The sequence below is a fragment of the Narcine bancroftii genome, chromosome 9 (genome assembly GCF_036971445.1).
Source record: "Narcine bancroftii isolate sNarBan1 chromosome 9, sNarBan1.hap1, whole genome shotgun sequence".
Taxonomy (NCBI): domain Eukaryota; kingdom Metazoa; phylum Chordata; class Chondrichthyes; order Torpediniformes; family Narcinidae; genus Narcine; species Narcine bancroftii.
Genome location: NC_091477.1, coordinates 111,440,676 through 111,467,699, shown reverse-complemented (window position 1 = coordinate 111,467,699; position 27,024 = coordinate 111,440,676). Strand labels below are relative to the sequence as shown.

The following is a 27,024-nucleotide window of genomic DNA, read 5'->3' as shown; positions in this document are numbered from 1 at the left end:
CACCAAGCGCGATGCCAAGGTCGGGAGGAAACCCCCGACGGTGCCATGTTGGCTGGCTGCCCTGCCGCATGCATGACTAGCAGGACCGGTTCGCCTGCCTAATGGTATACTACCACACACCCTCCCCCCCCCCCCCCCCCCGCAGAAACAGCGCCAATGTCCTTTTTTGCCAGGCGGCCTCGCTTCTTGGTTTGGGCCACAACTACTGGTTTGGTGGGGTTGAGGTTGGCTGGCTTTAACCTGTCCACCATAAACAGTTCCCTCTTATCACCAATGTCCAGTGTGAAAATGGATCCTGAACGCTAGACGACTTTGTACGGCCCTTCGTATGGTCATTGTAGAGGTGTTGTGGACGGGCCCTGCCTGATTAAAAACGTACTCTGCGGGAGTACAGCTCGCTGGGGACGTAAGAGGCCAATGTGCCGTGTCTGGGCAGCAGTGGGGGTGTGAAGGAGTCCAACTGGACCCGGAGGCAGCGAAGTAGACCATGTGGTGACTGCTGGGGATTGTGAGGTGCGTTGATGAACTCACCGGGTAGGACTAGAGGTGCACTGTAGACCAGCTCAGCTGATGATGCCTGTAGGTCTTCTTTGGGTGTTGAGCGGATGCCCAGGAGCACCCAAGGCAGCTTGTCCACCCAGTCGGGGCCGGTGAGGCGGGCCATAAGTGCCAACTTAAGGTGGCGGTGCAATCACTCGACTAGCCCATTGGCCTGTGGGTGATAGGCTGTGGTGTGATGTAGCTCGATCCCCAGCCTGTTGGTGAGCTGTGCCCAGAGCGCAGAGGTGAACTGGGTGCCCCAATCACTGGTGAGGTGGTTCGGGACGCCGAACCGGGAAACCCAACCGTTCAAAAGTGCTCGGGAGCAGGAGTCCGTGGAGGCATCTGACATTGGGATCGCCTTGGGCCAATGAGCGGTGCGGTCTACCACTGTGAAAAGGTAATGGTTACCTCTGGAAACGGGTAAGGGTCCAATGATGTCCACATGTATGTCGCTGAACCGTTATTTTCGAAATCTTGTATGGGTGCTCTGGTGTGCCTGTGTAGCTTGGAAAGCTGGCAATGGGTGCAGGTTCTGGCCCAGTCTGCAATCTACTTCCAAAGCCCGTGCCAGACGAAACATTCTGCCACTATATGGACCGAGGACCTGATGGAAGGGTAGGAAAGGTCATGGATGTGGTGGAAGACTTGCCTGTATCATTGCTGGGGAACCACTGGTCGCGGGGTGCCTATGGAGACATCGCACAGGACGGTGCCCTCACAGTGCGGAGTCAGGAGGTCCTGGAACCACAGGCCCATGATGGCAGTCCTGAAGGCCGGCATCTCCTCGTTGGACTTCTGGTCGCAGGCGAGCTGGTTGAAGTCAAGGCCGGGTGTCAGCGCACCAATGGCCGGTTGTGAGAATGCATCGGCAACCGTGTTGTCTTTCCCCGCCTTGTGCCGAATGTTGGTGGTGAACTCTGACACAAAGGAGAGGTGACGCTGTTGGCGGGCCAACCAGGGATCTCTTGCCACAGCGAGCACCTGAGTGAGGGATTTGTGGTCGGTAAAAATGGTGAAAGGCCTCCTCTCCAAGAAATAGCAGAAATGACACACCGCCAGGTACATGCCCAACAACTCATGATCGAAAGCGCTATACTTGCGCTCTGGCGGGCGAAGAAGTCACCTGCTGTTCCAGGATGGCGCTGATGGCTGTGGCAGAGGCATCGACGGAGAGTGCCATATGCAGGTCGGTGCATGGGTGGACGAGCAGGGCAGCCTTCGCGAGGGCATCTTTCATGGCTTCAAATGCCCTGCTGGCCTCTGGAGTCCAGGTGAGTATCTTGTCTTTGGCTGCGATGAGGGCGAAGAGTGGCTGCGTCATGCACGCAGCGCATGGAATGAAGCGGTTATAGAAATTGACCATACCCGCGAACTCCTGTCGCCCCTTGAGGTTTTCCGGGTGTGGGAACTCCCTGATTGCAGTGAAGTGACAGGTCTGGCTCCTTCGGCCGTGATGGTACGGCCCAGGAACTGCATGGACTCTTTCCCGAATTGGCACTTAGCCGGATTGATCATGAGACCAAAGTCGGCCACTCGGGAGAAGAGGGTGTGCAGGTGAGACTTGTGTTGTGCCCGGTCTCTGCTGGTGACAAGGATGTCATCCAGGTAAATGAATAAGAAATTAAAATCGCTGCCCACTGTGTCCATAGGTGCTGGAAGGTCTGGACGGCGTTCTTGAGCCCGAACGGCATCCATAGGAACTCAAACAAGCCGAAGGGGGTGATGATGGCCATTTTGTGTATGTCTTCAGGGTGCACTGGGATTTGATGATACTCACGCACCAGGTCGACCTTGGAGAATACCCTCGCACCATGCAGGTTGGCCGTAAAGTCCTGGATGTGAGGGATCGGGTAACAGTCAGGTACTATCAAGTCGTTAAGCCCTCGATAATCTCCGCAGGGGCACCAGCCATTGGAGGCTTTCGGGACCAGGTGGAGTGGTGAGGCCCAAGGACTGTCGGAGTGTAAAATGATCCCCAGCTCCTGCAGATGCGAGTACTCTTCCTTCGCTAACTGGAGCTTATCCGGCAGGAGCTGGCATGCTTTGGCATGGACCGGCAGGCCTTGGGTGGGGATGTAATGAAACACCCCATGGCGTGGTGAGGCGAGGGAGAACTGCAACTTGAGGAAGGACGGGAACTCGTCCAGGATATGCTGAAACTCGTCCTTGGGTGTGCTGACCATGGCCATCTGCGGCTGCTCTGTGCGGGAGACGTTGAGGCGAATGGATTGGAAGGTACGGGCATCTACCAGTCGCCTACCTCGAATGTCGACCAGGAGTCCATGGGCGAGGAGGAATTCGACACCCAGGATGGCGATTGGAAGGGACGAAACTGTGAATCTCCATGAGAACTTCCGCTGGCCGATCTGGAAGCGGATGGCCTTGTCTCCATACATTTGGATCTCCGTCGAATTGGCTGCATGGAGGGGAGGTTCTTGAGGTCGGTTCTGGGACTCGATGGCTGTGGCTGGGATGACGCTGATCTGGGCCCCGGTGTCAACAAGGAAGCGTCGACCGCTGACTGAATCCCGCAGGTAGAGAAGGCTGTGTTCTTGGCCAGCCGCCGCAGCCATTAACAGCGGCCGGCCTGCTCGTTTCCCTGGAATGAACAGGGCTGACGACACTTCTGAGCCTTGGCTCCCCAGCACTGGTGCAAGAAGCAGAGGCCTGAAGTGGATGGCTTGCTTCTGGCTATGCTCTTTGAGGCCCCTGCAGGGGCTGAGTGTTCCACCTCAGCGCTAGGGGAAGGCTTGGCGTGGTCATGCCCATGACTCATAACCTGCTGGACTGCTGAGCCCTCCGGGAATCGTTCGAGCCATAGCTCCTGAGCCTTTTGAGCGACCCTCCTAGGGTCGACGAACCTCTCCTGGGACAGTAATAGCCAGATGTCTTCAGGCGGATGGTCGAGGAAGATGCGCTTAAAGAGTGGACAGTTGGTGTGATCGTCCATAAGTGTGACCATCTCATCCATCAACTTGATTGGAGTTCTGTCTCCCAAGGCATCGAGGCGCAGCATCCGAGTGGCACGCTGGCGCCTGGAGAGGCCGATGGAGACGGTGAGCACCCGTTTGATGGTCCCGTACTTATCTTCCGTGGGTGGGTGCTGAATGAGCATTTGGCTGTGGCTTGGTCCAGGGCGGCAACCACATGGTAAAACTCGGTCGAATCCAATGAAATCTGGCGGAGGTGAAACTGAGCCTCTGTGTGGCTGAACCAGGTCTCCGGCTCCTGAACCCAGAAGTCAGGAAGCTTGATGGCTATAGCGTTGATCGAAGTGTCGTTCATGTCGGGTTCAATGATGTTTGAACCTGTCGGAGTCACCAATTGTAGTGGCGGCTACACTGCTAACTGAAGGATCGCACAACCAGACGGGTTGAGTTCAGTGAGCAAAACTGATTTATTGCAGGCTGCCTGGCTGGTCTTCTACTCCCAGCCCGGACCTGGCTGAGAACCGCGCTGGGGGCCCCCGACGTCACCGGGATGTCACATGGATTGCCAAGCGCGGACTTCTGAGCCCGGTGCCGAGGTTGGGAGGAAACCCCCCCCCCCGATGGCGCCATTTTGGCTGGCTGGCCCGCCACGTGCGTGACCAGTTCGCCTGCCTAATGGCGTACTGCCACAATGCATCAGAAACTATAATGTATTTGGACGTGTGGGTTGCAATTTCGGCAGGTGAATATCTAACCTCTTGGTCTCTTGGAACATGCAGTTTCCATGTGATGAAGAAATATAAAAAGGATTTGGATATTATAGTGTTAGGGTTGTAAAATGCCAAGTTAAGGAATTTGCATGCAAAGTTGAGCCAAGATTAAACATAATCTCTGTCAAAGATAGATCCATGATGAAATTCCAATTGACTGATCCAAACATACAGAATTACAGCAGCCAGCTTCATTAGGTGCTGCTTTCAGAAGCCCTTAATTACAAAGATGTATTGATCTATAAATACAGTGAATAGCTTTGGGAATACTTCATATTGCCAACGGAATAAAATTTCTTCAAGCTAAAGTGAGGTGAAATGAGGCAGAATTAACCCAATTTGTTTTTAAGCGTGAAAGATAGACTTGAATCTAAATACCACCAAATACAAATGAAGAGCTTGTTCTGGCTTCACGCTGCTGAATATTTTAACCTCTGTGTGTCTTCTGTGCAATGAGCGAGGTTTCTTCATCCAACTGAAGTATTGTGCTCCACATTCTGCCCATGTCTACTCTGCTGGTTGGTGATGTTCTTTCTATGTAATATTTGGAAAAAAAAACATCTGCTATTCTGCCATTTCTGGTGCATATTTCCTTTCCTAACACCAGACTTTCAAAAATGACATCAAAATATTCCTATTTCCTCAGTCCTAATGATGGGTGACATTTGGGATTGTTTGCTTATTTTTATGGATGGCATGTTTAACACAACACTATTACAGCATCGGACTTGTCAGCCACCAACGAGCCTGCAGCTGACGTGGACATTTTACCCCCTCCATAAATCTTCGACCGCGAAACCAAGCCAAAGATTACACCACCTGTAAGGAATTTGTACGTTCGCCCTGCGTTTGAGTGGGTTTCCTCACATCCTTCAAAAACTTACAGGGGTTTATTGGCATATTTAGACAGTGCAGGCTCATGAAGCCAGAAGGGCCCTATTACTACAAGGGTATGTCTACTCCTAATCAAAATGTCCTGTAACTTTGTGTGCCAATAGATTTCATTTTTAATCTTTCCTATTCCAGTTAAAAGAGCCTTGATTTTCTTCTAACTAAAGCCTCATTTGAATTTAATGACTCTCTTCTGTGCTCTTGTTAGATCTGAAGATCGAAAATGAGACTTCAGGATGGTGAAAGGATCCAGGGTGTCTCTGAGCAGATAAAGGAGATTCTGAAAGGGGAGGGAAAGCAGCCAGAGACCTGGTACACATTGGTGCCAATGACGCAAGTAGGAGGTGAGGTGTGGTCTGGCAGAGTGATTTTTAGGGAGCAAGGTCACAAGTTTAAAAAGAAGGATTTCCTGTCTTGTGCTCCCAGGATTACAATCACTGCCAAGTACTAGTGAGGCAAATAATGGGAAGTGTGTGGACTTTAATGTATAGCCAAAGTGCTCGTGCAAGATTGTGGCGGGGGGGGGGGGTGGTGGGGTGCAGATTCAGATTTAATGATCGTTGGGCTCTTCCAGACCAGACAGGACCTGTACAAGACTGAAGGGGAACCATTATCCTCAAAGGAAGGTTGTTACTGATGCTGGAGTAGCAGGGGGAAACGGGTATGAGATCTGCAGGACAGGAAGCTGGAGTTGGGGGGGGGGGGGGGAGTGGAAATGGCAGGAGCTATGGCAAGTAAGTCTAAAGGAAAGGTGAATGGTCACAGCGAGACAGATGGGCTGAATTGTGTTTGTTTCGATATAAAGCGGATGACCTTGGAGCTTGGATCAGTATAAAATTTGCTGGACCTCCCAACCTCTTTCTGTAAGCTGACTCATCATTGTTTCTGATAACACCAACTAATGTTGTATCATCTGCAAACTTGATTCCATGAGAGCTAAATCTGCCACAGCAGTGTGAACAGTAGTGGGTGAGCACACAGCCCTGAGGAATGCCAGTGTTCAGTGTGATGTGGCTTTTGCTACCAACCCAGAGAAATGGTGGTCTTTCTGTCAAAAATGTTCAGGATACAGTTGCAGAAAGAGATACCAAGTCCCGATGAAGACAATTTATCCACTAACCTTTTGAGGAATGATGATGTTGAACAGCAAGCTGAAGTCATTGAAGAACAAACTGCCTGGCATATGAGTCATTGTTCCCTAGGTGGGCCAGGATGGAGTGGAGGGTCAAGGATATAGCATCATCTATGGACCAGTTTAGATGGTAGGCAAACTGGAACTGATCCAATGTAGCTGGAAGGTGCAATTTGATTCCATTATCAGTCACTCAAAGTTCTTCATAATGGTTAAGATCAGTGTCATTGGGCAGTTGTCATTCAGTCTAGATACTATTGTTCACTTGATGTTGAAGATGTCTGTTTGAACCTCCATCAACTGAGCTCCATAGTCCTTCAGCACTCGACCAGATATATTGTCTGGTCCTGCTGTTCTGCACGGGTTCATCCTGGATAGGATCCTTCATCTCACCCGCACCTCTGCAGGGTGCCTGTTCTTCAGGGAGAGACGAGGTTTTTTTTGGGTGTCACTTTTTTCATCAAATCGCACATAGAACTGCAGTCAGTTTGTTTATATTTGTTATCTGTTTACAGTTTTATTTGTTTACCTGTTTTATGCTATATGCAGTTTATTTTTGCACTACCAATTGGTGGCAATTTTGCCACACCCACAGGAAAAAGGAATCTCAGGGTTGTATGTGATGCCATGCATGTAATCTGACAATAAATCTGAAATTTGATAAAAGTGGTACTGTTAAGGTCACAGGGTAGCACAAGGCTATTACAGTGCCAGTAGCCCAGGTTCAAATCCAGCGTTGACTGCAAGGAGTTTGAACGTTCTCCTCGTGTCTGCGAGGATTTCCTCATACCCTCCCAAAAATATACAGCATTTGTAGGTTATTTGGTGCATTTAGGTTCATGGGCCTGAAAGGCTGATTACCATGCTGTATTTCTAAATTTGGGGGAAAAAAGTAAACAATATTCAACCCGTCAGGAAGAGAGGCATCATTGTCGCTGACCCATAGGGTTGACTTGGAGTGAGTTATAGTTTGAATACCATTCCATGTGCACCTCATGTTGCCGGGATCACATGGGTATCTGTGGATTTAACTCAGCCCTCCCCCGCATCTCCTCCATTTTCCACTCATCAGCCCTTGTCCCCCCCTGCCCCTAGAATCAATAAACATAGATCCCCCTCATTCTTGCCTACCACCCCATCAGCCTCAGAATACAACACATTACCCACCAGAGTTTCCGGTACTTGCTACTAGACACATTTTTTCCTTCTCCTACCCTCTCAGCCTTCTGAAGGGAGCGCTCCCTCCATGACTCCCTTGTGCACTCTTCCCTCCCCACCCATTGCCCACCCCAGCACTTTCCACTGTGGTCGTAGGAGCTGTAATACCTGCACCCACACCTACTCCCTCACCACAGTCCGAGGTCCCAAACAGACCTTTCAGGTGAAGCAATACTTCACCTGTACCTCCAAAGAACTCATTTACTGCATCCAGTGCACCCTCTGAGGCCTTCACTACATTGGAGAGACCAGTCGCAGCAGCGCACCTCCTCTCCATCTGCAACAAAACGACCTCCCTGTAGCCAACCGTTTCAATTCAAGCTCATATGTCTGTCCATGGCCTTTCACGTTACCCTACCCTGACCACCTGCAGATTGGAGGAAATTTTTTGTCTGGGCACCCTCCAACCCAGGGTGTGAACATTGAGTTCCCTGGTTTCCACTAATCAGCTTGCCTTTTCCCCCCTTCCCACCTCCTTTATCTCGTTATTCCAGTTCCTACTTCCTTTCTCTCTCCACCTAGCCTAGTTTCCTCCCCCCTTCCTGAAGTCCTTCCTCCCTTCCTCCCCCCACCACCTCCACCTATCACCTCCCACCCTCACCACTCCCCCTTTTACTTGGACATCTCTCATGTTCCCCCACACCTTGATGAAAGGCTCAAGTCCAAAAAGTTGGTGATTACTTTTGCTACGTAAAGGTACTGTTTGACCTCCTTTCTCCAGCATTTGTGCAATTTTTACTTAAAAAACTCTAGGCAGCAAGCCTTTACTACCAAGACATTCGTGCTCCAGTCCTCATTGATGTAGATCTGCAAACCCTCTCTGTGCTTTTACCAAAGGCAGCAGCATTTCTGTCTCCCCTGAAGGAGATGAGGTCTTCCAGCTGGATGGCTGAATCCAGAGGCTTGGTGCCAGGTTGTTGTAATTACCAGTGTCCTTCTGGTTCAGATGCAGACAGCAGGTAATCTAGTTTACAGTAAAAGTCCTAAAAATCTTGACTGCTCGGGGATTGGGTCAGTCCGTATTTTCCAAATTCTTGGGCAGTACTTTTAACTTTCAAATTTGAGGAAAAAAGAGATGAACAGGTAAGTGTTGATAGTTTATTCATTCGCAAATACAGCAGGCTTCATTGATCAAAACGAGCAGTTTTAAAGAAAAATAAGGTCAACACTTGACAAAAATATAAACACAAACTTACACTACAAAAGAAACATGTAATGCTTGAAATTGTGTTTATAAATGAACATTGTAAAAGAAAAATACATTGCACAGATGAATTTATTTGTGATGATTAGCTGCATTAAGCATGGTCGCTTGTTTACGTTGTGCATCTGTGACACTTGCATATGCATGCTTACAAAAGCTTTCTAAATTTAAAAAGTTTGAATGTCCAGATTCTCAGATGGTTGGGATTTCTGATGTCTGAATTTTTTGAATTTTACTGTATTTTCTACTGCTGGAACAAGTGGAATTACTTGGATCTAGGGCAATTCTATAAGCTTCACAATAGCAACCAGGAGGTGGAAGAACAGGTTTTGGGAGCTTATGGAAAGTTGCAAGAGCAACAGGGTTGTCATAGTGACAAGGCCCTTTCAAGCAAGGAAAACACCTGTCTGTAAAGGCGGACGCTCTTTGCCCTTGTGCGTAAAGACTTAGCTCTCTGAATGCGCCATGGCTGGCTCAGAGAAGCTTATTCCAACCCTTCTCGGGGAAGGATAATCGGCAGAGCGCTGAGCTCCATTGCCTGACCTGAATGTACAGCCACTGCAAGCGGCTAGTTAGGAGCAGGCTGATGACTCCATAAGCCCGTGAGCTATCTCCCCTTACCCCTCCCATGACCCCTTCAAAGTGGGAGCCATCATGGGCCAGTGGGAGCCATTAGGGGTGGTCAGTGCGGGCTGTGACAACATCACCCGGGTGCTTTGGCCTTCGGGTCCGTTTTCTGCAGCTCAAAACACGGCAGAGCTGGAACTGTTCTGGGAAACACCGGTTCCATCTGTGTGGGGGATTATGAGTAGGGTCATTGCTCTGCCGCATATTTATGACGGGTGGTGTTATGGCACCAGTCACCCCACCTCCATCAGATTCGGAGGGCACTACGAGGCACCTCTCAATATTAATGAGATGCTGGAGCAGCCTTTTAGGGCTGTTGTCTGAAAAGTAAGTTTTAAGTTTTTGATCCGCTCTCATAGCCGGCCTCCAGGCGGAGACCTGACATGAAATGGCCTACAGACTTTAACCTCCTCAGTATTGATTAGGACGTTCTTTGTATCAGAGGCTTAGATGGGGCAGAATTGAAGTGCATCCAAGAGGGTTTCTTGAAGCAGTAAGAATAGGTAATCCAACCAGGAAGGGGTCCATACTAGAATGTATACTGGGAAACTTAGACCTACCATTTGAAATGTACCAGGGGTGTAGGTTAATTGGGTGGCACCGGCATGTGGGGCAAAATGGGCAATATTACCGTGCTGTATGTCTAAATTTTAAAAAAAATTAAAATTTAAATGAGCCCAGCCAGATGATTGGAGTTTCAGTGGGATAGCATTTTTGAAATAATGATTACAATTACTTATGTTTCAAGATGGTTGTGAATAAGGATAAACTTGGATCTAGTGGGGAAAATATTAAATTTGGTGTAGGTCAAATTATGGCATTGTTTAGGCAGGAGCTAGGGTGTAGCAAGAAAATCTGCATCAAAACTATTTTTTGAAATTGGCCTCTGTTATCAAGAAAGCAAGGAAACAGACTTTATTTAATAAAAGTTTCTTTATAACTTATCATGAGCTTGTACTTTATCATTTCAATGTCAGGTGAGTCCCCCCAGTGCTGACCATCCCACTCTTTCATCTCCTCTTCTCAGTACTGGCTGTGATCCACCCTGAGGTACAGGCTTCTCAGAACAAAGGATCATGAGCTAATTTGTACACCTTGGCCTCCAGCCAGTACTTTTCCATTCAGATCACATGCAAGTCAACACTTGTTTATCTCTTGTGGCCTTCTGACCCTCCATACTTACCACAGAGACAGTGTTCTCATCTTGCAACCATTATCTAGCTTCCCAAGACAGTCTGCCTTTACATTCTCAGTACAAAGCACATTCAAACCTTTTTGTTTAAAATCACTGTAACAACACATACCAAGGAGAAGTCAAACTTTGTTTCCTTGCATGAGGAGGGTTGATTGTGAGCAGCTGATGAGCAAGTTTACAGCTGATGTGTGGGAATTGTTTACAGGGCAGCATGTTCCAGTGCAGAGGACAGATGGGGATGGTAAGATCAGGGAATCTTGGATGAGGACAGGTTGTGAACATGGATTTAAAAAAAAAGGAGACAGATGCAAGCTACAACCAGGCAGGGCCCTGGAGGAATATGAAGATTGCAGGAAGAGCCCAAGTAGGGCATAGAAAGCCCAAAGGCAGCCTTTATATATTCTTGGTGAGCAGGATTAAAGGTATTTTATACTTGCATTAAAAAAAACACGAGAATAACTACAGAAAGGAGAGAACTGCTCAAGGACAAAGAGGGAACTTGTTTTTGACAACAATCTCAATGTCTGCAGACTTTCGTGTTTCACTCTGAGGTATTGATATCCAACCTCCACACTCACCCACTTTATCGGAGTCAAAACACAAGTTCCCTCTTTGTCCTTGAGCAATTCTCTCCTTTCTGTAGTTATTCTCTTTTTTAATGCAGCCATAAAATACCTTTATTCCTGCTCACCAAGTATATATGAAGGCTGCTGGTTTCGCTATCTTGAGGAAAGCCTCAGGCTCAAAATGGTGCTAATATCTTTACCTCCTATGGGTGCTGCGAGACTGGCTGAGTTCCTCCAGTGTTTCTAGGCATCAATACATCATCCAGGTACTGGGGTGAGATATCAATCATCAGTCTACTTTGAGGAATGAGGATTCTGATTCCTTTCAGCCCATTTCCTTTATTCACAGGCCTGTAGGAGATCCTTCACCTTAGAAGAGGATCAATGAGTTCATGAATATACATCTACATGGGTTTGTAAACTCCAATACAATCTGGCATTAACTGTTCACAAAACTGTCTCCTCCGAGGCAGAAAACATCCCATCAGCATTAATCTATGCAAAATCCTCTACGTTGCATCATATTGTGGGCCATTCACAGAGACGAGCCCAGGTCCCCTTTGGTTTTTTTTTACAGATATGGTTCCCCAAATTCATGTAAGACACATGATTTGAGAGAAATTGGGGCTAATGAAAATTTATCCGGGAGACAGTGTGAGAAGTGCCTTTGTGTTCACAAAGTATGCTCGAGACAAAAGTTGAGAACAAAGAAAATTTATTTACATTTACAACATTGCAAGGTTGGGTACTCTCCCCCTGCCTCGGGAAAGTACTCCAAGGGAGGGAAGCTTCTTTGTTTTTATACAATTTTTACTTCACCTCCCCTTACATTTGTCTTACATTTGTCCTTCTTGGATTGGTTTGGCACTTTTTCCTATTCGTCTGACTCTTTCTCTTATCCCGTGCTCACACCTCCTTTCCCCACCCCCTATTAAACAAGCTCTTTGTGTGTGTACGTGCATATTTCTTAAATTCCTGTTATCTTGTTTACTCTGTTCTGTTTTTCATGAGCCATTTGACACAAAGAACATTTTAGCTATTTCCTTGCTTTTTCTTTCTACCTTCTATGACTGTTTCAGAACTCCTAACATTAAAATAATAACTGTTTCTAAACTCCTGCAATTAAAATAATAACCATTTCTAAACTCCTTCAATTAAAATAATAACTGTTTCTAAACTCCTACAATCCACCCCTTAAAAAGAGCAACGCTTTCAAACCTGTCTAAATAATAGAGGTATCTATCTCCCATAGTTTCAGAAGGTTTTCTGCTGCTTCAGCGTAATTCTATTGTTGCAGAACCATAATGGGGCTGATTTGTTGGATGGCTCGTTTAACTAAACACTGGAGGCAAGGAAGAATACAAGGGATTAGAATTAAGACAAGAAGTAAAAAGGCAACGAAGACAAGTGCTGAATGTATCCATGACCAGGAACCACTAAACCATTTAGAAAACCATGAGTCAATGGCGGGTGCCATGTCTGCACCGGAACATGAGAGAGTTTCCGTATACCTGAATTTAACAGCTTGTCCATTATCATCAATTTTAAGGCAACAATTAGAAAGATTCAGCTTGCCACACACACCACCTTCTGCAGCCAATAAATAGCCCAGGGCCAGGCGGTTTTGATAAACTTTTGCTCGTATCTGTTGCTGTTCCTCTGCCAACAGATCTAAGGCAGTAGCTGCCTGGTTAGTAATTATTTCTAGGACAGCCTGCAAACAGATTAAACGATTGAGCATGTAGATTGGAGTTCGGTACCCCCATGAACCATTCTGAGCCCACGTAGCTGGTCCATAGTATGAAATTATGCATTCAGGGGCCCAGTCATCCCCCCATCTGCCAATCTCAACCGAACGGCGTTGTATGGGGGAATGTAGTCGAGTGGAAATATGTTCATCGGAATCTGGAGGAAGAAGATGGAAATGTGGTTGAATCATACCAATACAACAAGTCCCACTCCAGTTGGGTTCAAGGTATGTATAAGCCATATTCCCACAAATCCAATATAAGCCGTCGGGTGCATAGCCGGAAGGACTAGAATCTTCCCAGAAGGATGTAAGCGCAGGGATGGCCTGATAAGGGTTGAAACCAGTGCAATTCCAAAACTCAACGTCGGCAAGGTCAGACGTGTCATTAATGGGAACCGAGGGTACACAGGGAACATCTGATCGATTAGAAAGGGACAGGAAGCCGGTAGGCGGGGTTGGAACCCAATTTCCACAAGTGATATTATTCCAGCGCCGGCAAGCCAAATCGCCCTTTGGGTACCTGCCGTGTTCTTTTACCAAGCACTCAAAGCCTTGTGGATGATTTTCCAACTTCAAAGACTCACGGGATCGACCAGAAGTGCTAGTGGAAAGATTGGAGGCAAGAAGTGTACGATCATCTAATGGCTCACCTCTCCATGGCCAAGTTTCATCCCGGGTTGGGCCACTACAAATCCAACAGTTACGAACACCAAGCTCCTGGACGGTAAGTTGATCTAAATCGACCCATAGGTTATATCCAAGTCTATGCCTATTGGCTTGTATTCTTGGCCTCTCGTATAAGTTCTTTTGAGACTCATGTTGCGAAACGGTGATCATGTTGGTACCACTATACTTAGAACCTGCCCACAGTGAAATCACTTCCTTCACTAGAGGGTCTCCCGGTTTGCCTAATTTGGAGGCACAGAAGGGTCCCGGGGTGGGGGGGGGTGGGGGCAGGACAGGAAGAATCTATTTCTTGACCTACCTAGGGGAGAACTCTCTCCTAGACTTAGAAAAATGGTATATGTCTCGGAGGCAAAAGAACAATTGTCGTTCTTTCTTGGGACTACACAACCCTCCTTCGTCCCCGTCCATTTCTCAAAATACTTAATCTCCCTAAGCTCAAATCATTACCCGAAGTGCTGCCCCTCTTCCAAAAGGACTTAACACATTGGGAGCAAGACGGAGTGGAGGCGAAAGCAATGGGGAAAATAAAGAAAAATACAAACAAGGACATTATTCCCTGACTAATTAGATGGCCCAGGTATTTTACCTATGGCTGCACAAATTGCAATTTCGCCTCACTTACCTCCCTAACCCTAACCCCTTTTCTCCCAGAAAGTTTAACATATCCACCATATATTGTTTTACAGACTCTTGTCCTTCCCCTGTAATCAATAAGTCATCCACATATTGTATAAGCTGACAATCCAATCTTTTTGGAGCTTCTTCCAACACTTGTTCTAATACCTGGCGAAACAGATTAGGGGACTCTGTGAAGCCTTGCGGAAGAACTGTCCAGCGATACTGGTTCTTTCGTCCAGTATACAGGTTCTCCCATTCAAAGGCAAACATGTCCCTACTGCCCTCATCCAGAGGGCAAGCCCAAAAGGCGTCTTTCAGGTCTATCACACTAAACCATTTACTATTTGGATCTATTTTTCCCATAATTGTATAAGGATTAGGCACAACGGGGTATCGGGCCAAAATCACCTTATTTAATTCTCGTAGGACTTGTACCACCCGATAAGTACCGTCTGGTTTTCGTACTGGCAGTATTGGGGTGTTAAAGGGGGACATACAGGGTTTGAGTAACCCATCCAATAATAATTGATCAATTACGGGTTGCAGTCCCTTCCTTCCCTCCATTGGGATTGGATATTGCTTTCGTCTGACAATCTGATTGGGGTCTTTTAGCGTGACCCGAACATTCAACCCCCCTCTATTTCCCTTCTTGGCCCAAACCTTGGGGTCGATCAACTTGCGATCTTCTTGTGTCAGTGTGTAGAACTGGACCCCAATTCCCTTTCCTTGAGGCCGGGTGCCGATACCCAATAAATCCTGCAAATCCTGTCCCAGCAGGCAGACTCCTGCCTGGGGAACCAGTAGAATGTCTCCCCTTATTACTTTTCTCCCCATTTGTATCCTGAGGCCCCTTACTTCTGGAACTTCAAAATTAGATCCCCCGACTCCCGAAATGACTACTTTTCCATTAGGCACTGTTCCTTTGGGTTTGGTTAGTATACTAGAACAAGCTGCTCCCGAGTCTACCATAAAGATCATGTCCTCTTCGTGGGGTCCTATGCTTGTTTACTAATGGTTCTCCATGCAGCCCCACAGCACTCCTTACGAGAGAACCTTGACTTCCCTAATCTTCCTCTTCCATCAAAACATAGGACCGCGTGTCCCTAATTCTCTGGGGACATTCCCTCTTAAAGTGTCCCTCTCTTTTACAATAGTAACAAACCTTGGGCCCTGTCTGCCATCCTCTGTTGGAACCACCTCTTGGGGCCCATGCTCGTAGATGGGGACCTTGGGGTTCGTCCCTTCCTTCAAATCCTGGCCCTCCTCTTTCTCTCATTCCCATCCATCCGCCCGGACTGTTGGTCCGGCGTCTTTGACTTCCTGCTGTCCATCTACGACTTCCTTTACCGCCTGCATTAATATCTTCGCCTTTCCTTTCTGCTTATCTTCACTTCTCTGAACGTAAGCTCTCTGGGCTATTTGTAAAAGTTGTGATAATCCCTGTTCATGCCAATTTTCAGTCTTTTGGAGTTTCTTTCTTAAGTCTGGGGCTGAATATGTAACAAATCCTGTCAAAACTAACTGTTGCCCCGCCGGCGACTCTATATCTAACCCCGCATATTGCTGTATTGCCGCCCGCAATCTAGTCAAGAAAGCTGAAGGAGTCTCCTCTGGGCCCTGAAGGACTTCAAATGCCTTTTTAAAATTTTGTCCCCTGGGTACCGACTCTTTCATTCCCTTTATTAAATTAACCCTATATTCTTCCATCCGGGTGTGACCATCTACCGTCCCCTTATCCCAGTGTGGATTGACCAGAGGGAATTTGTCGTCTCCAGCAACTGCTCCTGGACCTCCCTGGTGTTCCCGATCCCACACCCTATTTCCAGCTTGTCTAATCATTCCTCTCTCATCTAAAGAAAATAAAGCTTTGAATATAGACATTAACTCATCCCAGGTGTAAATGCTAGGTCCCAGAAACTGATCTAATTGCTCCGCACAGAGGATCTTCAATTAAAGACTTCATTTCCTGTTTAAAATTTCTCACTTCTGTGCTAGTCAAGGGGACATTTACAAAACCTATTCCACCCCCTGGACCTCCCAAGGGTACCTCACGAAGGGGAAACATTTGCGCCTGAGAAGGGTCCGGTCCCCAGGCTCCTGATGGAACTGGATCTTCCTTATGATGTCTGGGACCCAAAGCAAATTCCCCAGCCTTCTCTTCGTGAAGTTTTTCACACTGCTCTTCTAATAACCCTGTACAGTCTGGGTTATATACCTGGGGGGTAGAGGCAGTGGAGGATCCTTAGCTTGTAACCTAGTCCTTATCATGTTTTCTCGTTCATTTTCTTTTTTTTTTTCTTTTTTTTTAAATTTTTTTTTTAATTTTTTTATTTTTCACACCATAAATCACATTAGCCATGATATACACTATTTCTTTTCACACATATACAGTGACTTTTTCTCCCCCCCCCCCTTTCCTCCCAAACCACCCCCCCACCCCCCCCTCTCATCCATTTTAGGTGTACAATCTAGGTTGCATTAAGCCAGTCAGACAATGTTGTCATTCAACAAAATTACACCAGAAATTCTACTGAGTCCATTCTTTTCTTTCCTTCTCCTTCCATCAACTTAGGTAATGTTTGTCCCCGGTAGGTTTTCGCTATTGTATTTAATGTAAGGCTCCTATACTTGTTCGAATATTTCAATATTATTTCTTAACCAATATGTTATTTTTTCTAATGGAATACATTTATTCATTTAAATTTGGTAGTTTCTTCCTTTTAATTTGGTTATGTATTCCATTAATATTTAAAGACATATAGTTCAGCGTAGCCCTTTTATATTTTGTTTATCTTCTCTTTCCGTTTTTCCATCATTACCTTTCCTCCTTTTCCATTTCTGTTTTCTTATTTTCAACTCTTCATAAGACAACATTCCTACAACATCTAACATTTTCCTTATTCTCCTATTTCTATCTTATTTATCCCCAATCTCCCCTTCACCTCCTGAGTTGTCCTTTATCCCTTGTCGGACAACCACATCTCCCCTCTCCATTTGGATTTGCGAATCCACTCGCAAGCGTCAACTGATTGTGCAGTGACCGCTATTTCCCCCCACCCCGCCTCCCCCAGAAAAGATTTCACTTTTCATATGTCACAAAGGTCCCTCTTTTAATTCCCTCCTTATTCTCTCTATTCCATTACCTTCCCTTATTAATTCTTGTCTATACTATCTATATTTTCCTCTAAGTACAGATACATTCATGTATGCTCATTGTCTCTATTCACTCTTATACCTCTTTACCTGCATACATATCAATCGTGATCATTTTTACTCTCATTACCCGTCTTCATCCCTCAGTCTATTTTTGTCTTTACCCACATACATATCAGTCGTGATCATTTTAACTCTCATTACCCGTCTTCCTCCCTCAGTCTATTTTTGTAATTGTTCTGCAAATTTTCGTGCTTCTTCTGGATCCGAGAATAGTCTGTTTTGCTGTCCTGGAATAAATATTTTCAATACCGCTGGATGCTTTAGTATAAATTTATACCCTTTCTTCCATAAAATCGCCTTTGCTGTATTGAACTCTTTTCTCTTCTTTAGGAGTTCAAAACTTATATCTGGATAAATGAAGATTTTTTGCCCTTTATACTCCAGTGGTTTGTTGCCCTCTCTTACTTTTTCCATTGTCTTCTCCAGTACCTTTTCTCTTGTAGTATATCTTAGGAATTTTACTACAATAGATCTTGGTTTTTGTTGTGGTTGTGGTTTAGAGGCCAATACTCTATGTGCCCTTTCTATTTCCATTTCATGCTGTAGTTCTGGACATCCTAGGGTCTTAGGGATCCACTCTTTTATAAACTCCCTCATATTCTTGCCTTCTTCATCTTCCTTAAGGCCCACTATCTTTATGTTATTTCTTCTGTTATTGTTTTCCATTGTATCTATTTTTTGAGCTAGTAGTTCTTGTGTCTCTAGTTTTTTTATTAGATTTCTCCAATTTCTTTTTTAAGTCTTCTACCTCCATTTCTGCTGCTACTGCCCGCTCTTCCATCTTGTCCATTTTTTTTCCCATTTCTGTTAAGGTCATCTCCATTTTAATTATTTTCTCCTCTGTGTTGTTTATTCTTTTTCTTAAATCCTTAAATTCCTGTGTTTGCCATTCTTTAAATGATTCCATGTATCCTCTAATAAGAGCAAGTATATCCTTTACCTTGCCTCTCTTTTCTTCTTCTATTTCACCATACTCTTCCTCTTCTTCTTCCTCTGGGTTGACCATCTGTTGTTTCTTTGTTGCCCTTTCCTCCTCTTCTATCTTGTTTCTATTGTCTTCTGTGGTCTCTTCTTGCTGCAGGTGTTCTGCAGCTGTCGTTGCCGGCTGTGGAGATCGACTCCCCAGCTGGTCCCCCCTCCCGTCGGTGTGTTTTTTTTCATTCGCATCGCGCATGCGCGAAACTTCGCGCATGCGCGGTTGCGCACTTTTACTCGGCTCTGCGAGCCATTTTTGTAGTCCATTATTTACCGACCTGAGGGAGCGGGTTTCTCTCTCCGCAGCGGGCCTCTTCGGACAGGTAAGGCCTTCACCTTTTCCCTCCTTTGTCTTCTCTTCCTCTCTTCTTACCGTTGCTTTCGACTTTTCTTTTTTTGTCGCCATCTTCTTTCCACCTTTATACTCACTTTTCTGTAACTTTTATTTCTGTGCCTTTGTGTTTTCTCTTGTTTTTCCCGACTTTTCTGGAGAGGGCTGGAGTTCACCGTCCGGCCACTACTCCATCGCGTGACTCCTCCCTCGTTCATTTTCATTGATGAGTCTCAGAGGGGTTGGAATGGCAGACATAGGAAGGGGAGGATAAAGCGGGCGGGGAGGAGAGGGCAAGGGAGGAGCCGGCTCAGGATATGGTGGAGGTAATGCCTGCAAGGGGTCCCAATTTTCAGGAAGAGGAGCCAAAGGCTCATGTTCCTTAGATTTTGCCGGATCCTTTGTATTCATCACCATCTGGTCAAATTCTACAAACAACCAGCAGGTAGCATAATCTCTACTTTTGGAGTCCTCGGGTCTATACTCATAAAGCCAGGTATTCAACGCCTGGCGTACCCAATCCTCATCCGAACCGTATCTTGGCTAAAATACTGAAGACCCCTTAATTGGATTCTCAGGCCACTCGTGGCAACAGTACCAGATCATTTTCTTTTTATCTTTCCCACACCCCAATTCATCAATTGCCTCCCCAATGGGCTTCCCGGGGGAATTCTATCAATCAGTCCTATTCTCAGACCTTTCTTTTTGCTCCCTCCCCCACCCATGGTGGATAAAGTTGCCTCCCCAATGGGCTTCCCTGGGGAATTCTATTAATCGGTCCTATACTCGAACCTTTCTTTTTGCTCCCTCCCCCACCCATGGTGGATAAATCAGTCTTACCCGACTGTCGAGCCTTCCCAGCATGTCACTCACACGGCTGTCCTTTATTCTCAACGTCTCCTCGGATATCACTCGCTACGTCCACTGCTGAACAATCGATGACCAGGAGTCCGGCTAAATCAACCGGGGTGCACCAACCCCCTTTCAGACAAGAACCAGTCAGTGGAGGGAGTGTGATCCCGGATGAGCCCCCAAGTTGTGAGACGCATGTTCTGACCCCAGCTCGCCCTTGGTTAGCTGGAACCATCCCAGCACAAGCATTGATCAAGTTGTATTAATTAACATCACTCCAAACTCGACAGTCCTTGCTTCCACATGAGGTACTTATTCTTTGGCTTGGCTTCGCGGACGAAGATTTATGGAGGGGGTAAAAATGTCCACGTCAGCTGCAGGCTCGTTGGTGGCTGACAAGTCCGATCGGGACAGGCTGACACGGTTGCAGCGGTTGCAGGGGAAAATTGGTTGGTTGGGGTTGGGTGTTGGGTTTTTCCTCCTTTGTCTTTTGTCAGTGAGGTGGGCTCTGTGGTCTTCTTCAAAGGAGGTTGCTGCCCGCCAAACTGTGAGGCGCCAAGATGCACGGTTTGAGGCGATATCAGCCCACTGGCAGTGGTCAATGTGGCAGGCACCAAGAGATTTCTTTAGGAAGTCCTTGTACCTTTTCTTTGGTGCACCTCTGTCACGGTGGCCAGTGGAGAGCTCGCCATATAACACGATCTTGGGAAGGCGATGGTCCTCCATTCTGGAGACGTGACCCACCCAGCGCAGCTGGATCTTCAGCAGCGTGGACTCGATGCTGTCGACCTCTGCCATCTCGAGTACTTCGACGTTAGGGATGAAAGCGCTCCAATGAATGTTGAGGATGGAGCGGAGACAACACTGGTGGAAGCGATCTAGGAGCCGTAGGTGATGCCGGTAGAGGACCCATGATTTAGAGCCGAACAGGAGTGTGGGTATGACAACGGCTCTGTATACGCTTATCTTTGTGAGGTTTTTCAGTTGGTTGTTTTTCCAGACTCTTTTGTGTAGTCTTCCAAAGGCGCTATTTGCCTTGGCGAGTCTGTTGTCTATCTCGTTGTCGATCCTTGCATCTGATGAAATGGTGCAGCCGAGATAGGTAAACTGGTTGACCGTTTTGAGTTTTGTGTGCCCGATGGAGATGTGGGGGGGCTGGCTGATGGAGGACCTCAGTTTTCTTCAGGCTGACTTCCAGGCCAAACATTTTGGCAGTTTCCGCGAAACAGGACGTCAAGCGCTGAAGAGCTGGCTCTGAATGGGCAACTAAAGCGGCATCGTGAGCAGACGATGAGGTACTTATTATTCTCACATAATAATACAGTACATAAACATGATATACTTCAACTTTTGTCTGCCAAAGAGTTACGATGAGCATTGCCTGATGCCCCTAACATTTGGAGAAAGAGAAGCAAAAGAGAACTGCTTCAGTAACATGTGGATTAGCCTCTAGCACTTCTGCAGCCTTTGCAACTGCACAAATTCCTGATCAAATTATTGGCAACCATCGGTCCAGATCCAAACCACAGTAAGAAAGCTTTCCCAGGCACCAATCTCCAGCAGCCCACAAGCTGCATAGGCCCTTCAATCACATGTCACAGCCTGTGTAGCTCCTTTAACTAACTGCTGAGCCTCTCTGCTCCAACTGCTGTGGTCACCTTCGCTGTAGGGTCATCTCCTATTGCTTCTTCTCAATGGGGGGGGGGGGGTGTTCTCCCTGTTTTGAGCACCCTGGACCACTCTGCTGCTCCCCTGGAGCCTGCAAACCCTCGTGGTATGCTGCCCAGCACAGGCACCACCATCTTTGGCAGCATTCACCCAAGATGAGAATATGGAGGATGCTGATAGGGAGTATAACGTGAAAAGTGCTCAAGTGTTCAGGCATTTTGAGATCAAAAGGTGTTGTTAGGTCTTTAGAGCAGTATTAAGTGGATTTGAGGAATTGAAGCCACAGGAATTAAAGGTTTGTCTCCATTCGACCTGACTGGAGAAGCAAGCAGAGTTAGTACTCACTGGGTTCCTTGGTACGAGGAGTTTGATTTCATATGCCAACGGGGCGACGCCAGTGGAGCTCACATGGAGGAGGGCTCTACTCTTGTAGACTGCGGGAGATTTTCAAGTCGCTGCCCGAAACAAGGTTGATTATAACAGAACTGTTGATACCTTGAAAAAGCATTTTGTTGTGGAATCAAATGCTACATTCCAACGCCATATTTTTCGACAGATCGAACAGAGGGACATGGAATGCATTGCTCAATTGGTCACATGACTCAAGAAGGCGGCTGAAGATTGCAATTATGGAAAATTGGATTTGGAAAACCAGATTCAAGATCAGGTGGTACAAAGTCATTCATCAAACCACTTGAAACTCAAGTTTTTGGAGAAAGGTACAACATTCACACTAGCAGAAACAAGAAAAATGTGTCATCTATTTATTACACACTAAATCTAGTCATTTTGTCTTCTTATCATTTTCATTTTAGGGGATGGAGGTCGTCGGCAAGCTCTCTCTGATACGTTCCATGTATGGTTCCCAAATTTGTTCAAACAATGTGACTTTATTTTTTTAATTATATGTTTTTTTTCCAATGGAATACATTTATTCATTTCCATGTACCATTGCTGTATACTCAGGCTCTCTTCCATTTTCCAAGTTGACATTATACATTTTTTTGCTACTGCTAAGGCTATCATAATGAATTTTTTTTGTGCTTTATCCAATTTGAGGCCTAATTCTTTACTACTTATGTAATTTAAAAAGAAATATCTCAGGTTTTTTGGTATGTTATTTTTTGTAATTTAGTATCTGATTTAGTTCCGCATCGGACTTGTCAGCCACAAACGAGCCTGCAGCTGACGTGGACTTTTTACCCCCTCCATAAATCTTCGTCCGCGAAGCCAAGCCAAAGAAAAGAGTTCTTCCCAAAACGTATTCACCTTCGCACATATCCAAGTTGCATGTAATGTTGTTCCCATTTCCTTCCCACAGTGAAAACATCTATCTGATAATGTTGAGTCCCATTTTTAATTTTTTTTTATTTTATATATACCCTGTGTAACCAATTATACTGTATCATGCTTAACCTTGTGTTTATTGTATTCTTCATAGTTCCGGAACATAACTTTTCCCATGCTTCATTCTTTATCTTTATGTTTAGATCCTTTTCCCACTTCAGCATAGGTTTATAGTTTATTTCATCATTCTCTATTCTTGCAGTTTAATGTACATGTTCGTTATAAATCTTTTAATTATCCTTGTGTCTGTAATCACGTATTCAAAGCTGTTTCCTTCAGGTAGTCTCAAGTTGTTTCCCAATTTATCCTTTAAATAAGCTCTCAATTGATGATATGCAAACATTGTACCATGAGTTATTCCATATTTGTACTTCAACTGTTCAAATGTTAATAAATTATTTCCCAAAAAACAATTTTCTATTCTTTTGATTCCTTTTCTCTCCCATTCTCTAAAGGAAGGGTTATCTATTGTAAAAGGGATTAGCGGATTTTGGGTCAATAGTAATTTTGGTATTTGGTAATTCATTTTTTTTCTTTTAAGTGGATCTTCTTCCATGTATTAAGTAAATGATGCAATACTGGTGAGTTTTTATATTGCACCAGTTTTTCATCCCACTTAGACAGTATATGTTCCGGTACCTTCTCGCCTATTTTATCTAATTCTATCTTAGTCCAGTCTGGTTATTCCCTTGTCTGGTAAAAATCTGATAAATACCTTAATTGGGTGGCTCTATAATAATTTCTAAAATTTTGTAACTGCAAACCACCTTGATTCTACCTCTCTGTTAATTTATCTAATGCTACCCACCTCACTGACAAAAGACAAAGGAGGAAAAACCCAACACCCAACCCCAACCAACCAATTTTCCCCTGCAACCGTGTCTGCCTGTCCCGCATCGGACTTGTCAACCACAGACGAGCCTGCAGCTGACGTGGACATTACCCCTCCATAAATCTTCGTCCACAAAACCAAGCCAAAGAAAGAAAAACCCTTGGTTTCTTCCCTTTCCAAAGGAATTTCCTTATTATTCTCTTTAGTTCATTAAAGAATTTCTCTGTTAAGGGAATTGGTAACGTTTGAAATAAGTATTGTATCCTTGGGAACACGTTCATTTTAATGCAGCTCACCCTTCCTATCAACGTTAACGGCAGTTCTTTCCAATGTTCTAAATCTTCCTGCAATTTCTTTATTAGTGGCTGATAATTTAGTTTGTACAAGTGGCTTAAATTATTATCTAACCTGATCCCTAGGTATCGGATTGCTTGTGTTTGCCATTTAAATGGTTATTTTTTAAATTCTGTATAATCTGCATTACTCATTGGCATCACTTCACTTTTATTTGCGTTGATCTTGTACCCCGATATTTCTCCATATTCCTTCAATTTCTTTTGTAATTCTTTTATTGGTATCTCTGGTTCTGTTAAGTATACTATAATGTCGTCTGCAAATAAGCTAATTTTATACTTCTTCCCCTTTATTTTTATCCCTTTTATTTTATTTTCTATTCTTATCAGTTCTGCCAAAGGTTCTATTGCTAAGGCGAACAATGAGGAGGATAGTGGACATCCCTGTCTAGTTGACCTACTTAATTTAAATTGATTTGATACATATCCATTTATTGCTACTTTCGCCAATGGTCCATTATACAATGCTTTAATCCAATTTATATATTTTTCTGGTAGATTGAACTTCTGTAATACTTTATAATAAGTAGTTCCACTCTACTCTGTCAAAAGCTTTTTCTGCGTCTAAAGCAACAGCCACTGTTGGTTTCTTATTTCCTTGAACTGCATGAATTAGATTAATAAATTTACAGACATGGTCCGCTGATCATCTTTTCTTAATAAATCCAGTTTGATCTTGTTTTACTATTTTTGGTACACAATTGGCCAATCTGTTTGCTAATAATTTCGCTATTATCTTATAATCTGAGTTAAGTAGAGATATTGGTCTATATGATGCTGGTGTTAATGGATCTTTCCCCATCTTTGGTATTACTGTAATTATTGCTGTCTTACATGAATCTGGCAAGTTTTGTGTTTCTTCTACCTGGTTCATTACTTCCAGGAGAGGAGGAATTAATAACTCTTTAAATGTTTTATAGAATTCTATTGGAAATCCATCCTCTCCTGGTTTTTTATTGTTCAGCAGCTATTTTAATATATCCTGTACTTCCTCTATTTCAAATGGTTTTATTAGTTTGTTCTGTTCCTCTTCTTGCAATTTCGGCAGTTCAATTTTAGCTAAAAATTCCTCTATTTTGTCATTTTTCCCCTCGTTCTCAGTTTGGTATAATTGTTTATAAAATTCCTTAAAATTTTCATTAATCTCTGTTGGATTATATGTAATTTGTTTGTCCTTTTTCCTTGATGCCAGTACTGTTCTTTTAGCTTGTTCTAAGTTGCCAGGCTAATATTTTATGTGTTTTTTTTCTTCCAGTTCGTAATACTTTTGCTTTGTTTTCATTATGTTCTTCTCCACCTTGTATGTTTGTAATGTTTTGGTTTTTTTTTTGTCCGCCAATTCTGTCCTTTCCGTTATATCATTTCTTTTTACTAATTCCTTTTCTGTACTTACGATCTCCCTTTCCAACTTCTCTGTTTCCCGATTGTAATCCTTTTTCATCTTAGTCACATAACTTATCATCTGCCCTCTAATGAAGGCTTTCATTGCATCCCATAATATAAATTTATCTTTCAGTGATCCTGTGTTTATTTCAAAATATGTTTTAATTTGGCGGATCCGACCTATCCTTGAGGACATCTGCCCCTGCAATGTGGGGCAGGAGGCTTGACCTGACGTGGGTTTAGAGGTGCTAGCGTGCGTCAACCTAGACTCTACTAACGTGGGTGGGAGTGGGGTAGGTATGACAGCCAGAGATGGCCGCAACTGTATGGGGGGCAATGCTCTTGGATGCCCCCTCCCCACCTTGGGGCCTACCCTGACATATACGCATAAGTATTCAGGAGGCAAATCTTTGTTGCCAGGGTAATCTAACATCAGGTCTTTTATAAAGCCCAATGTTGTGCATTTTTACCTTTACTGACTGGCAAGATTTCTTGGCTAGGTGTCCTAAAGTGAGCCTAAAATCTGCAGAAGTTCCCATTGTGGCGGCGCACTCTCATGGCGAACCGGCCCCACGTGTAACGCCACGTGGCGGGCAGCCATGGAAAGATAGTGCAGTCAGGGTTTTCTCCCTGCCTCAAGGCTCCTGCCCAGTCCACGCCTGGGGCAGCGATTATGATGTCACAGTGCACGAGGTGACTGAGCTCAAGGTGCCCTTAAAGGGGCGCACGCTGAATTTGAATAAAAACAATCATTAAAGACTTTCAATGTGGTGGCTGAGTTTTTCTTGGCTGTGTCCAGCACTACACCATTTCCTTTTATTCTTTTGTGTGGATATTCCCAGCAAAGTCTGCATTCAATGGGTGCATCTCAATACTCCTGAAGGAAATGGTAACTTTCTTTTCGATTAACTCCTTTGAGAAGTAACTGATAGCAATTTTCAGGGTTTGAAGCCTGCATTTTGTGGGTGGCCAAAGGAAGATTTGCACTTAAATGATTTACTTTTACAACACTTTGAAGAGAATGAAGTCTTCTTTAGACATCTAGTCATTTGCAATGTATTAAACAGAGCTGTTGGATTCTCGAATCAATTTTTTTTCGGAATGCATTGAGCATCAAAGACAACTTTGTACACGTTACAGATGTATATTGTGCTCTTGTTCGTTTTAAACAGAAAAACCAACACACATATACACACGTTCACATATGCCCTCAGATACAGGCCTGGGAACCCCACCCCCTGACCACCTTGGCACCTTTGCTGACAGTATCATGGGTGCATTTGCAACGCCGCTAAAGGCAGAGCTACTGAAATAAATGCTGTCCACTCCAAGCAAGTAAACCAGTAAGTGCTGTTTATTCAAACCACGCACGTTCCTTTATAGGGGAGGCAACAGGCTCACGGAAGTGCTGCCATAATGCTGCTGTGAGGCCTGGTCGTTCCCCTGGCAACGCGCTTCAGCAGCCTGGAACTTCTACCCCTGTGCCCTGCTGCGCTGGCTGTTCGCTATGGCGATTCAGCTCTTCATGTGCGGGGTTGACCTGGCCTGCTATACATTACTGATTGTACTGGTCCAACTGTCTCACAGTTAGTCTTTTACTCTATAAGCACTTGTGATTCAGAGAGAAAAATGTATTAAGGGTTGCCATTTGTGGAAAAAATTTCCAGTGGGCCCTCCTAATGTGTATCTGACCCTCTTCTATCAATTCAAGATTTTTCAAGGTATTCTGAGTGAACATGGCTAAACTGTTTTTTTTAAACTTTGCATTTCTCGGGGACAAAAATAGCAGTGAAAGGGTTAAATGGATGCATGAATCTCTACCTCAATAGCAAAAGATGTGCTTACCCTCTGTTAGGAGAATGAGAGTCTTAAATAGTCATTTAAAAAGCAGAGAACATTCCATTGTAAATAACAACAACATCTCCTATTTGCAATG

The 27,024-nt window shown here is 45.0% G+C and overlaps 1 protein-coding gene across 7 annotated transcripts in view; it reads left to right on the top strand.

Annotated features, from left to right (window-relative positions):
- zbtb38 (zinc finger and BTB domain containing 38) overlaps positions 1-27,024 on the top strand; it is a 137,444-nt gene that overhangs the window by 7,487 nt on the left and 102,933 nt on the right. For 3 of the 7 annotated variants that reach the window (XM_069897314.1, XM_069897315.1, XM_069897311.1), the window contains exon 2: positions 21,730-21,892. The exons of 3 other annotated variants lie outside the window; for them this stretch is intronic. The gene's annotated coding sequence lies outside the window, so the exon portion shown is untranslated. Of the gene's footprint in view, positions 1-21,729; positions 21,893-21,988; positions 22,897-27,024 lie in introns of those variants that run through there. One more of the 7 variants, XR_011344325.1, reaches the window with a different exon arrangement.